Source organism: Cygnus olor, chromosome 2, assembly GCF_009769625.2.
Source record: "Cygnus olor isolate bCygOlo1 chromosome 2, bCygOlo1.pri.v2, whole genome shotgun sequence".
Taxonomy (NCBI): domain Eukaryota; kingdom Metazoa; phylum Chordata; class Aves; order Anseriformes; family Anatidae; genus Cygnus; species Cygnus olor.
In genome coordinates, this window is record NC_049170.1 from 105264697 (window position 1) to 105278945 (window position 14249).

Here is a 14249-nt window from a genome sequence, read left to right on the forward strand (position 1 = left end):
GTTATGAAGTAAAAAAAGAGCAGAGCTGGCCTTAATTACCAAAGTGGCCCTATCTTCTCGGCCCTGCAGAGTGACTCTGGCGCTCAGCCAGGCAGCGCAGACTGGCAGTGCAATCTGCCCAGAGCTGCTTGGTCGGCTTGAGAGTCTCTTCAGCTTGCAAATGCCTCTCCTCTCCAGGTGTTGAAACTGATAAGAGCACAGAAGGCCACGAAGGATTTCTCAGATTCACTGTCGGCCTGGTAAAGGCGGTAGATCTGCTTGGAAAAATTGGCCAGGACAGCAGCTTGTCTTATGTTGGGATTTGGTGAAGGTTCATCTTGTCAGAATCTTCTTGCCACGCATGTAGACTTCGCAGTCATGGATTTTCATGGTGACATAGCTAGCTTTTTAGCTGTACTGTCTCCTTTCACTACTATAAAAAATGTAGAGAAATGCAGGGTGTTTTTATACAGATTCACATGACATCTTCTATTGGGTCTGTAAGGTGTGGGTGTTCTTCAAATTGCATGTAATGCCAGCATCCCCTAGGGAATGTCCCAGGTACCTTACCAGTATTGCTTGTAGCATTTACATGATGTATGTGATACATGCTGTAGTAGACAAGTAAATTAATGGTGACATGCAAAATTGCTGTGCAGAATTTTCTCTCGTACAGTGCTATGTGTTGAAAATTCCCAGTAGCTGCACTTTCAGACCGTGTTCAAAACAGTAGATGAACTTGTTTCTGCAGTTTAAAGTTGTCCATATGCAGCTCATGTTTGAAACAGGCAGGATGAGCATTCTTGTTTTAATGCTCAAAGGACACAAAAGAAGCAGGATTTATAGGGGAAATAACTTCTTAGGTCACCTGATACATCTGGGTGAAAACACCTTAGCCATTCCAGGCTGAAATAAAGGCGTGAATGGCAGGGTCTCCAAGTACTGTCTGCTATAAAGTTAGTAGTCTAACTTTTGTAAGGTGTTCCAGCCTCACAATCCACCACCCCATGCAGGAGAGAGGTCAAGAAGAAAAGAGCCAGTGGAAGCTTTGTCTTTTCCTCTTCTTGCCAGGACACGAATGACCGGGTTTGAGGATGCTCAGAACGTTTTCTTGTTAGTTGTCGTGTCAGACCTGTGGGTATTTCAGTTGTTAATGTTGCGAGTTTGGTGTCACTATGAGGACGATTTCACTGCATTGTCAAAGAAAAGGGAAGCAGCATAGTTGCTACACAATTCCTTAATTCCTTATAGAGGCATATTGTGCTATAACAGCAACATGGGAAAAGTGAAGAAACTGAGCAAGGGCCCTTTAATTAAGCCACTGTGATCTTGCTTTTGAATTATTCAAGAGGGAGCCTTGGGCTTCAGGCAAAGTTCCTTTTGGTGCATTTATTTCAGTGCTGGTAACAGTAGTAAAAGAAATGAAACATTTGGAGGAAAGTTGTTTGAATTGACTTAAAAGTACCACTAATTTTCCAGAATAATAATCTCTCTGTTTGAGCTAGAAGATTTTTTTAATATGTCCTTGATTACTGTGTTAACCATTATGCGATTTTCTGCTCCCCTGTTCTTGGTGTACTGTTGCATGCTGTATTTTAGAAAAAATATTTGACTGAGGTAAGGCCATTTGATACAAAGAAATAAACAGTGTATTAGATAGTACTGACCCCTGAAGATCTGAATCTAAAAGTCAGAATTTATCTCAAAGATTGGTCTTGAAGACAGGAAACATTTTGCATTTCTTAATGAAAATAATTTTACAGTAGGTTTTTGTTTAAAAGATGTGGTTGCAACATCTTTAAATAGTATTGTAAGTGAAGTAGTCTTACAGGGTGGCTTTCAAAAGGCTGTTGCAGGTCGCATAGCCCTGAGTGTATTTTAAATGATTGATTTGTAAATATTTTTAATGAAATAACGCAATGGGAAAACCAGTATTTTTCTGAGTGATGGTTTGAGTAGATTTCCTAGGTAGTTTTATCATTGCCTTGCTGCATTGCTTGGGCTATACAATCACAAAGAGTGTGCATCTGTGCAGGTGAGTTTTGAATGCTTAGTTGTGCAAAACTATTTGAACATTTTTACCTAGCAGGCTTCTTAATAACTTATACTAACTTGTGCAACTAAACAAAATGATCCCAAGAGATAAAATCCTTGACTGTATCTACCAAGTTTGGCAGAGCATTTGTTGAAGAAAAGATGTAGACCAGCCTGGAAGCTATATGAAGACAGGCAGGCATGGGAATTGAGGGATTTTGCGTGGGGAGGCAAAATGAACTGACACAGCTGAGTAGCATCCATTGCTACTAATTGTCGGGACACCCAAAACAATCATATAAAGAAGATATAGCTGATTGGCAAGGGCAGAGGGCTAAGTGCTCCATCTAAGAGAAGCCAGCTGCACGTGGGGGCAATGCTTCATACACAGCTCTGAGTTTGCCTTGTTTAAAGGCTGTAAAGAAGGCACTTGGAAACCTGTTTAGATGGAAAACAGAGGGTTGTTTTTTTGTTTTGTTTTGTTTTTCTCTTTTCCCTGTGGAGAGAACAAAACCTTCTGTTTTATTTATGTGTTTGCTTCTGGGAAAAAAGAGGATCGAAACTTGACTTTAAACACTAAATAAACTAGGAGTTTGTTTTATTGTTTTTGAGTTCCTGATGGCAAGGAAGAGCAAGACACTTTGAGTGATTGAAGCCAAAAGAGAGAACTATGTTTTTTTGCCTGGCTTACCCTTAGGGCAAAGGAAGCTTGGAGCTGAGACAAGAAGGTCCTAATGAGCAATTGTATTTGCTTTTCCTTTTTGGCGTGCCTGGATTTCTTGAGGTGAACAGTAAGACCAACACTTGTTTTAGATGAGGTTGCCCTAGACAAGATGAGAATTATTTGCTAAGAAATAAAAAAAAACAAGGCTCTTTATGAACTGTTCTCTTCTAATCAATTCACGTTGATCAGTCTACCGTATTGCACTGTGTGTAGCAAGCCCCTATCTATGTATTTTACACATTTACACACACTTGCAAAGGTAGATGTAAAGTATCATTGTCCTCAATCCACTACTTAAAATTGAAAGACTAAAAGGTGATAATTGAAAACATGGTGGAGAAGAGCCATAGGGTTTGTTTTTTTACAAAAGCTTTGACTTCTGTGGCAGCATGTAATATTAACAAGCAGATGAAAAAACTCTGAAGTTCAGCAGAGTATTAGTCAGCATGATTTATTAAGGCTTTTCATGTCTGGACAGAGGAATTGTGTCACAGTAGAAATATTTTTAATGGCTCAGAGGTAGAAAGTAGAAAATATGTTTTCCAGGCAGCACACAAAAAAAAATCAGTAGTTTAATTTTTCCTTTCTGTTTGTAATTTCTTACAAATCTATATAGAAAGTGAAGGGATTCATGTGCCTTAGCATGATCAAGAAAGCTAGGGAAAGCTTGTGTAAATCCCTTTAATGTAATTTTAAAGCTGCTCTGAACATGACAAGTGTTTTAGTGAATTATGTTGATGGACAGGTTTCATTAATTAAAGTGATGTCATTTGGTGTCTTAAAGATTTTTCATTCTGGGCAGTGTAATTGGAGGTCAACACATAGTCGACTTTACTTTGAAATTAACCACTGTTCTCTTTTTAAGAATGTGATGTCAGTCTTCCTAACGTTTGAATGTGTTAGTGAGCAAAGGAGGGGGTGCTGATGGCAACGTGTTGTCCTGGAAATGGTGTCTCGTATTCAGAGCCAAGGCAATTGGCCATGGATTTTCCAATGAAGAGTCCGTCTGACGGTTGCCAAAAGCACCGGGCTGCATGGTGTCAGCTTCAGGAGAAATGCTGAAATCTTCATGCCAGAGCTCCTGGTTGTTTTATATTAGCCTCCAGTTCTGCCATTTTAGGATGAGGAGGCCCTACCTACTGCTTAAGCAGTCTGTCAGTCATGGAGAACCTTTAAGTTCAAGCAAATTGCAAAACAGCTGCAAATAACGTACCATTGAACACCAAATTATTTATTATTTTTAATGATTCCTCCCTGGGTCTACTTTTTGTGACAAGCGCCCGGAGGAGGAAGGAGGGATACGGGAGCTGCCTCCCCTCCGTGAGGGGCATGGCACCCCTCCCTCTGCCTGCTTGGACTGATCGAGCGATCGGTTAAAGCAGGACGGGTGTTTCTGTCGCCTCCAGGACACTTTCTGCTGTAAAAAACGAGGCTGGAGAGGTCTGTAATCTCCCACCAGATATTAATTCTGCCTGGGTGCGGGGAGCAAACTGCTGAGGTGAGGTAACTGGTGAGGTAACTAGGCCGTCCCCCACTAATCTCTGTTGTCTTATGTGCCTACCACAATAACGTGATTAGTAATTTTCTTTACCGCTTGGACAGATAAAGATAACCTTTCTCTGAGGTTAATTTGGCAGCCATTGAGGCCTTTTAATAAAGATGCTGCAAGCAAGATGCTTTCTTGGCAGCTCTCTGTTGGTGTCATGCAGAGTTTGAGGGAACTGGAGCCCCCCATTTCTTTCCCCCACCCTCCGTTTACATTTGAAGTCTTCTTTCTTGTGGGACCCTAATGTATACTTAACGATACCAGTAAGAAGTCCTGTAGAATCACTTCATTTGGGGCTTTTTGACATGACAATAATGTTTTCAGCTATCTTTGCTGGCAAAACAAGCTGCAAGCTTTCACACTCATCAGTTTTACGCTAGGCTCTTTGTAGACATGACGGCACATCCTAAATCCAGTCTACAGCTGTCAACAAACTCCAATTTAGCCATTTTACCAGCATCTTAGATTTGCCCCTCCATCTATCACAGTCAAGCCCTTCTATATGAAACTGATGTTAAACAGGCTTTTGTCTTGCCTAAGATAGCAAGGTTTGAAATAGATTTTTGCATTTACATTTCTGGTTACTTGTGCTTTGTTCTTAATTCTTCCTTGTTCTCAAAATAACTGCCCTGAGTTTTATCCCTCAAAACTGTCTCTCTCATGAAAAATGTCGGTACAAAAAAGAGTTACCTAAGAGAAACAATTGGTTTTTGACTAAATACAGGAGAGTGCTCTGCAGTGATCGCCTCTTTGATAACCTTACTATCCATGGATTGAGGTCACTACAGTATTAATTACCACCCAGAGATTCAATTCCTTTCTATATTTCTTCTTTGGAAGGCATTGGTAAACATATCATGAAAAGGCATCTGTTTCAACGGACATGTAGTAGACGCCTCTGCAAGTGCCAGTGGTTTTAAAGCTAACTTTGAAGTTGAAAAACTGAGCTGGGAGTTCCTGCCTCCCTTGCAGAGATACGTCTTTCATGATATGTAACTGAGAACAGGTAAATAATTATCTGTGGCACAGGTCCTTAGAATACTTGGCATGAAATGGTTTAATTATTTTGAGAGCTCTGTTTGAAAACAAAGCTCTCATGCAGTGGTTGACTGGAGAATTAGGAAAGTCATTAGCCTCTCTCCATTTTCTCCTTTTCCCTTCATATAATAAGCTTTTGATGAAGGGCTAGCTCGTAGCTTGGTTGTGGTGTGTGTATGTATGTTTTTTGTTTTTCCTTAAATCTTCTCTGTCAAGGATGTATCCCTTTAACTGTCAAACGTTTGTTTCCGCAAGACTCTTTCGTGGATAAGAATGGTAAGGGTTACGTGATGTGGTTGCAATAACCTAAAGTGCAAAATTATTTTATCTGATTTAAAAGCAATGTAATAAGAGTTGGGAATACCCATCAGATAATTAAAAGCATGTTTTTTTCTGTTCCAGTGCTTTTTTTTTTGTTTTTTTTTTTTTTGAGAATGTAAAGGAATTTCCTTTCAAAATAATGCTTAGCATTTTCAAGTGCCAGTAATTATCTTTAAAAATACAACATATTTTGTTTGGTTTTGCAATCAGAGACTGGCCAAGGCTTTGCTTTCTTCTACAAGTGGCATATTTTAACATAAGGAAGCTCACTTATAGTAAAAAAAAAAAATAGGGAAGAATAAATTCTTCTGAATATAGTTTGTTAGCAAGAGAGGATATCTCGTGCTTTTTATCTTTGGGTTCTCATCTTCTGTTACGTATTTTTTGGCCTTGTTAGAAAGAAAGACTCATTCCTATCCTCCCAACGAGTCATGATATTAAAATAAAATTAATGTTAATAAATTTTAAGACTGGGGCAAGAGGTCAGCCTTTATTTTGTCCTAGAATCTCCACAGTCTCTTAATTAGAAATAATGAACATTACATTTCATATGTACTCCTATGAGTTCAGGACCTAAGATTTCTGGAAAAAATTCCAATTACTACAAGATGTGTAATAACTCACTACAGTTGTCCAATACAGATTTTCATATGGAGATTGCAAGCTTTTTGGCAAATAGAAGTGCAAATGATCCCACAAAGCAGAGATATAATGGAAATATAACGTACCATTCCATATTTTTTTTGATCCAAAGTTTGTTTATTTTCTTAATCAGAAAAGCTTCCTGACCAGTTCAGTTAGCTTTGTATCCAGCAAAAGAGAAATGATAATTCAGAGTGTCACAAAGATGAGAGGATGTGTGCAGGCTGTGAGGGACCTACTGCGATGCAGCCCCTGTAGTGACTGCAGTCTCCATAGCGTAGACTTGGTGTCGTTTTGGGTATATGAAGAGGCCTTGAATGTTTGTCAGAGTGGTGGTTCTACTTCTGCTGCTGCCACTGGCAAGAAATGTGTGGAGGCCAAGAAAAGCTTTATAGCTGCCTATCCCTCACCTCTCTGAGCAGTCAGGGCATTATAAACACCATCTGCAGCCCCTACAGGTGGTTAATCCCACCTATGTATAGGACGTATGTCAAACCCACTGATGCTGGATAATTCAATTTCTAGTAATTACCATACTAGAGGCAATTTCCAGGAATAACGTGTGCATAGAGGAATTGGACAAAAAGCTCTCCACCACCTGAAATAGGGTGAATTGAGGAGAAAATAACACCTTTTGAGTTCCATCTTATTGGATATCTTATTTTGCTTGAATAAGCAAGGATATGTATTTGGTTCAGAAATACAGTATTTTATTTCTGATGAAAATACAATACATTGTGGATTAAATAATTTCCTTCAAATTTATCTTAAAGTAGCATATGTTTTAAGTATTAACATTTATGTAACTGGTTTGTTTTATAAGACAATTGCAATGGAGATTCAATGGCTAAAAATTTTAAGCATACTTTCTTAGAAGAAGAGGAGGAAGAATTTTTCTGGAGGCTTTCTGGTGCCATCAGTTTCAAGACTTGATTTCCCTGACAAAGGTGCTACAAATAAGGAGTATGGCATACATAAAGGAATAGGTTTCCATATGCTGAGATCTAACGAAAGCAAAATGAGACTGGTTAGAAGTTGCTGGATTTATTCATTGGGAGTGAAGTTTAAAAGCTTGTTATGTTTAGTAATGCAGGTTGTTTGGTTATGCAGCTGGAAATTTTTTTTTGGATAGGAATAAAAAGTCATGCTTCAGGACAAGACATGAAAGCAAATTATTATTATGCCTACCAAGAGAAGTTTCAGTGCTTTACATAAAAATAAACAAGCTTCCCACACACATACGTTTTAAAGCTCTGTACACGAACTGTAAATTGCTGCCCAGGAAAGTGCATATTTTTATTTTAGCTGATATATTTTAATTGGTTTTTAAGTGGCTCATGAATAAAACTGCTTTACATTAATACACTGTCTCGTACTTACTGATTATGCAAACATCTGAACTGTTTAATAATGAGATTAATGGGCATTATTGAAGAATTGGTGTAGAAACAACCTTTTCCGCAGTATTCTCCCCTTTCTTTTCTATATGTATCAGTGAGACTTAGTTTCTGATTTAAGAGCCATTCCCAGCTATTTTGTTGCCTTTTGATAATTTGTTTTCCCTCTTTTTATTCTTCACTGCTTTTCCAGAGATGCCCTGTTTTGTTCAGGCAGTACCCTGAACGCACTGACTGCTTTCTGTGTTCGTGTGGAGGCCTGGGGAGAGGGAAATAGAGGAGGGTGTCTATGCTGTTCTCATTCTCTGCCACGTACACCGAGCATCCGGGTACAAAACCAACTCTCTTCTCTTCTCTGCTGAGCAGAAGCACTAGGTCCAGTAAGAAGGCACCTGCCAGTCCTAAGGAGGACCCGAGAAGCATGTCTGACAGCCGTACAAGATCACATTGCAGGGCTGCAACTCTTTGCTATCAGTTGTTCGGGTCTAAGTTATTTAATAATGTAAAGGGTGTTTCCACAGTTTAATGGGCTGCTAGTTAAACAACTGTACAGGTAACCCTGGTAATATGTACAGACACTCCCCTTCTCCTTTAATTATCCGATTTTATCACGTTTCCCCATCTACGCTTGTGCTCCACTTCTGAAGCGAGCTTTCTTACCGAGATGCCTCCATCCCATCCTTCACGCTGCTGCTCTGCAGGAAAGGCAGATAAATGCGTGAGTGGTGCAGATGAGAGCTGCTGAGCGTACACAGAGCTGTTGCCTTGTTATGAGGCAGACAGCTTTAGAAAATGGTTGCTGCTGACAGGCTAACTAGTGGCTTTGCTGTATGTTGCAGGGGTTGACATTTACTGTAGAAAAAAGGGGAAAAATATCATTTGCAGGATTTCACCCTTTCTCACCAATAATCCCATTGATGTTCCACTGAATAGTCAAAGAACAAGAGCTAGCAAATTCAGATTGCTGCATATTTATATTATTAATTCCTCCATTATTCTGCTAAGGAACAACGGAGCACAGTTTCTCTGAAACTGGGAGAGAATGCAGAATTGCTTTTCACTTAATTGGCTCCTTTGAAACAAGCTCCTTTGGGAAGCAGGATGTTGTTAGTCCAGAGGCACTGCAAAAAAAAACAGGCTAGCAATACACATAACACATTCTAGCACAGCTGTATGCTGGGGGTATATTTGAGGTGTAATAATAGCTAAATAGCTTTCAAGAAGAAATGTGAATTTACATGAATGCAGCTTTGTCAAAAAGTCTGCAGTAGCACATAAAATTAGTTAGATGTGTAAAAATTAATGTTGTCAAATTGTCTGGTGGAAATACCTTCTCACAAAAATATACGCTGACCTTCATTTGAAGTCTTTATTTTGATGGTCAAAAAGTCAAGTTACTTAGGAAGCTAACAAAGAGTAAGAATAAGGATCACTGGGCATGAAAAATATGGGATCAGGCTGACAAATCGTCTGTAATGTATACAGTAGTGCGATTTCCCTTTCTTAACACCCGTGAAAGTTTTAAATGCTGTCAGAAGTGTTAGCAATTGTGTTCAGTATTCGTGAGACTTTTTTTTTCCTAAATATGGCATCATGTAAATGTAACAGAATGAAAATCATCCTCACCTTTAATTTGTTTCTGTTGTTGGAAAAGGTTCAAGTTTATAAATGAGACAACTCAATGAGGTGTTAGTTTTGTGTTGCTGTCTTATTGAAATTTTATCAAGATTGTCATCGCTGCTTAAATTGTCTCGTATCGAGAAGAAGTAGTTAGGCCTATTTTCAAACAGTTATGAAATGTACTAAAGTGAATCATCGCACTCAGCTTCTGAAGACAATTGGTACCTGTAAGAAATGTCAGGATGGATATTCTTTTTAGAAGAAAATAGTTGAGGAGAGTCCTTTGCTGTGCACCAGTTTCATACCGAGTGTTGCTGAACTTCTCAAGTTTTGCTTTTCTATTTTCAAAGATAAATTCAAAAATAAATACACATTTCAGTGTATGAAATGGTACTTTAGCCTTCCCAAACACAGTCTACCCACGTGAATCTTTCTCTTTTTCTTCCGCACCGAACTAAGTTTTGATTCAGGAGAGCATTTGCAAATGTTTGTTAGCCCATTCCTGTTTGACATTTAAGTTTATATGTAAATAATTTGCTTGAAGCCTTTAATCCTCAGAGTTTTGTTAAATGCAGTAGCTTTGCTGATGCGTTTAGTTTTTCATATTAGAAAAATCACTGAGGTGAAAATGCATATGTTAGGCCATTTTGTGGAGAGGACTGACTTCTGATCGCGTGTAATAGAGTTGTTAAGAACTACACAGCTTTTCTCGTGTCCACCTCAAAGCAATGGAAAACATGATGAAAACAACAAATCCCTGCATGAGGGGAAAGCCTTACCGGATTGCTAGGGAGCACTTAAATAATGAGGTAGGTCTGCTTGACACCACAAACAGTAGCTATTTGCCTCACTTTTCACAAATTGCCTCTTCCTTGAGGTGTGTGAAATTAATTAGGAACTCACACGTTGAGCAATTGGACATTCCACTGCACTTGCGACTGATCATTTGAAATATCTATGTAAAATTTATAAAAGGCTCTGAAGGTAGCTTTACGGGAATAGTAACTTTCTCTGAATACTTTCTGTACTTTCCGTGAATTTGTTCATTGATTTTGTGGACTAATAGCTGACTCTGCTTCCATTCCTTTTGTATTATCACAGTCTTACCTCATTAGTCTTCCCCTGAAGTCCTTTATCACAGTACCTCAGGGATCAGCTCATCCTTGGCCCACTGCAGTTACAAGCCGTGGAGCCAGGGGCAAATCTCTGCCCAGAAAGCTCAGGAGAGCAGCAGGTAGGTGAGTGGCTCCGGGTCTTGTGAAACCTGCCTCAAAACTTGCACTGAGCAGAAGTCCCTTGTACAAAGCACGAGTGTGGTTGTAGCGGGCAGGACCATCTTCCAGACTCCTGTCAAACCACATCTAGGTGCTCTGAACAGTCCATCCCTTTAACTTTATTCTGGATAATAAAGCTAAGCAAGTGCTAGGTTGACTTTTACAAATACGCAGGTGTTGTTTCAAGCAAGATTGTCTGCTTTTCAATGCCAGGCAGGTGGCTCCTTGAAGTTCACATTCATAGGAATAAAATTATATATATATATATTTTAAACAAAACAAATCCCTACCCCCAAATAATCACGAGGTCTGGTTCATCTGCACAGAGAGAAAATCTTTCTGAAAGTAACTTTGACTTGGGAGGACATCTCAAGCTGAGTTTTATTCTCGGAGCCTGTTGCAACGCTGTGCTGCAGAGGATGAGGCTGATGCCCAGTCCAGTTGCATGTTCAGTGATCTGTTGGTTACAAGTCCTTTCTCCTAGTTGGCTAAGGAAGAAGTACGTATTTTAAGTCCTATGTTAATACTCCAGGGCTTTAAAATCACTTAACAAGCCTGGCATTTGCAGCCTGGTAGTGCGTTTTGCATAATATCAATAGCTTGCCTTTGTGTCCCATGGGAAAAAAAAGAGATCCTTTTATTCTCTGTGGCGCATTCATTCAGGCGCTCTGCCCAAGATGATTGCAAGTGGAAACACTGTTTGTCTTTTGAAATCTGAATTCCAACAAGCCAGGTGTTTTGGTAAAGTTTGCAGTATGTATTTAGCCAAACAGAAGGTTTTGCGAAACCTATCTGGATTTTAGCGGATGAGTCTGCTGTGAGAATTCATTGTAAATTTGTGTAGTCCCTAATATTGAAATGCATCCAAGAAATGCTGTTTGATCTCTTCTGATGGTTAAATTGTGATTTCTGTTAACGCTGGTTTGGCTTGATGTGCTCTGTTTCCTAGTCAATTGAGGGTGAATTTGGACAGAGGAGCTGGCAAGGCTCCGGTATTTACATAATGCCTTTTTTCTGTGAACCCTGAATGTGGATGGAAACAGTCTCTAATCTTCTTAGTGATCTAAGCAAAGATTGAATACTTTGGGTCAAGCTGGTTTTTGGATAGGCTTAGTTAAGGAAAAAAAAAAAAGAAGAAAAAAATCCCAGTTCTTCACAGTGATTACAAATGGAAATACTACGGACCGACCCATTTCAGGAGTTGATAATATTTTTGATATTCCACCAGTTTGCAAAATCGTCATTTGATTTCACCCATACTGTGTGAGACTTCTTGGAAGCAGAACAAGCAGCCCTTGTGTTAAGCTCTGGGCGCTGGTCACGTTCGTTCCCCGTAGGATAGTTTTAGGTTGTATCATGAGGGATGAAAAGGCAAGTGTCAGAATAAGCAGGGTACAGAGGCTTCCCTTCCTTGACGAGCGTTGAATGGCTGGAAAAGACTGGAGACCTGCAGTCCTGCACCACGACTGCTATGACATGGTAAGGGGAGAAGGAGCTCCTTAGGTGGCTGTGCTTTCCTAACTCAGATATTAAAACATTCTGGCTGACTTCTGTGGTGCATTTCGGAAACGTAGCTTTTCAGACACTACTACCATCAAATTAAAGATGGGATTAAAAAAAGCACAAGGGTATAAATATGCTAAACTTAGGCTAGAAATGTCACGTTTCACACTTGGTGTGCCTTGACTGCCTACATTTTTATTTCTGAACAACATTCAAGTGTAATAGATCCCAGTGAAGAAAAATCAGTCTGGCTTATTTGCATTTTCCTTTTTCTTCAGGCTCACCTTCCGCTATCCAAAAAATTGTGCTAAGTCATTTAATGTTACCACAAGGGTGTTGTGTTTTTTATGTAGTGCGTCTTCACATGACCTAAGATCACTCAGATACTGATTTTTCACAACATGAAAGTTAGTAGGAGCTACTGGGCCTCTTCTAATCTCTGCATTTGAATGTTTACAAACCAAATGGTTGATTTCTTATGTGGTTATATTTCTGATGGCTTTTGCAGCAGGCATTTAATTTTACTTTTTGCTTTACTTCATGTTCAATAATAGAATCATGATTATATCCATCCCCTGCTTGAACTTGCCACTGCTGCATTTCATTAACTTGCTGAATATTTGATGCAAATTGTTTCTAATTAACGTGCTTCTAAATAAAGAAAAAAGGCGTTCTTAAAAACCTGTCTGCAATCTGAATAAATAAAGTTTTATTCTTTCCTATGAAGACCTGTGCCATTTTAGGACTTTTTTGAAATTGCTATTGTTATTATCCTATTATAGTTATTATTATTCCTGTAAGTGGTGTATTGTAGAATGAAATCCTTTTTATCTGTGCTGTAGTTAATAACTAGAAATAGCTTACCCTAAACATAGTAAGGCAGGTAAGGACATGATTAGTTATTGAGAGAAAGGAACACAAATTAACCATACTCTGAATTTGATGTGTTTTAATGAAGTATAATTCTGACTTTTCATTAGGTCAAGGGAAATACCTAAACAGCTTCTCTCTTTGTAGTATATGTTGTCACTGTAGCACACATTAGAGACACGTCTGTTTCATTGTTTCTCCCTTTACCTGCAAAGGAGAAGATAAGATTTGCTAAAAAAAACAAAATAAAAAATGTTAGCTTTGCCACTCTGATTACACAGAAATAAATGTGAAGTGTGTAACAAAATTTTGATTGTCATCACAAAGCAGCATAAAATTTGAAAGCAGTGAATTGAGGGTAGCTTTTGAATGTCCGCCTTACTTTCCTTAGATATAAGGAAAGTATATGGGAAAGAAGGAAAAAAAATATATATGTACACTTTCCGTATATATGTATATGTATATCCTTTTTTTAGGGCTAAAAGGATTTAAATATACATACACACATGTGGTTACAACAATCAGAGCAGGATATTGCAGGAGTCCAGATGGTGCTTGTGAAATTTTATCGAGTTGATCAAATCTGACCGTCGGACTCTGTATTGTTACACTAATTGGAAGAAATCAAAAATAACAAAGAGGTTGCGGCCTTAGAAAGCAATTTGTCAGCGAGATTAAGCCAATCTAAGTGTGACTGCAATCCAAAGAAATTGTTCAGCCCATCCTCCCTTCCCCTCTCACTCCCTGTTTTGGCAGGGTGTTCCCGTTGCTCCTTTTTGCCTGCGCTACTGCACATGCGTCCAAGCCATGAAGAATAATTCTCCCCTGCCCTGCCTCCTTCACTGTGTTAATTTTTGTCTGAGTGAGGAGTCCCCTCCAAGTTAGGGCACAAACTCAGGTGCCAGCATAAGGGCATCAGTGGGAGCCTGTGGCCAGAGGCCTCAGGATCATGCCTTGTAGTGTCAGCATGGATTTAAATCAGATCAAAAATAACATGAAAATGCAGCCTGAGCTTTACTGGTACTGCGCCCTTTGTGACCACAATGTTCGCGGTAATGCAGGAGAGATTTAGAGAAATATGCCACTAGGCTAATTAAGGGCTCTTCTCCTAAAGAGGCTTTTGTTTCAAGCCTTACTTCTGGAGATCTTCTCAGTGTAGCCACCTATTTCCTCAGGTTCTGGCTTGATCATTGTTTTAGCTCTAGCTGTTATGAAACCACCGTAACAAGGCAAATTTTAAAGCCTTGTTTAAGATTTTATTTTATTTTAGTATAGAGACCAGTACCATATATGACACGGGT

The 14249-nt window shown here is 39.1% G+C and overlaps 1 protein-coding gene across 1 annotated transcript in view; it reads left to right on the top strand.

The window, feature by feature from the left end:
• SPIRE1 (spire type actin nucleation factor 1) overlaps positions 1-14249 on the top strand; it is a 129719-nt gene that overhangs the window by 67486 nt on the left and 47984 nt on the right. The window lies entirely within an intron of this gene.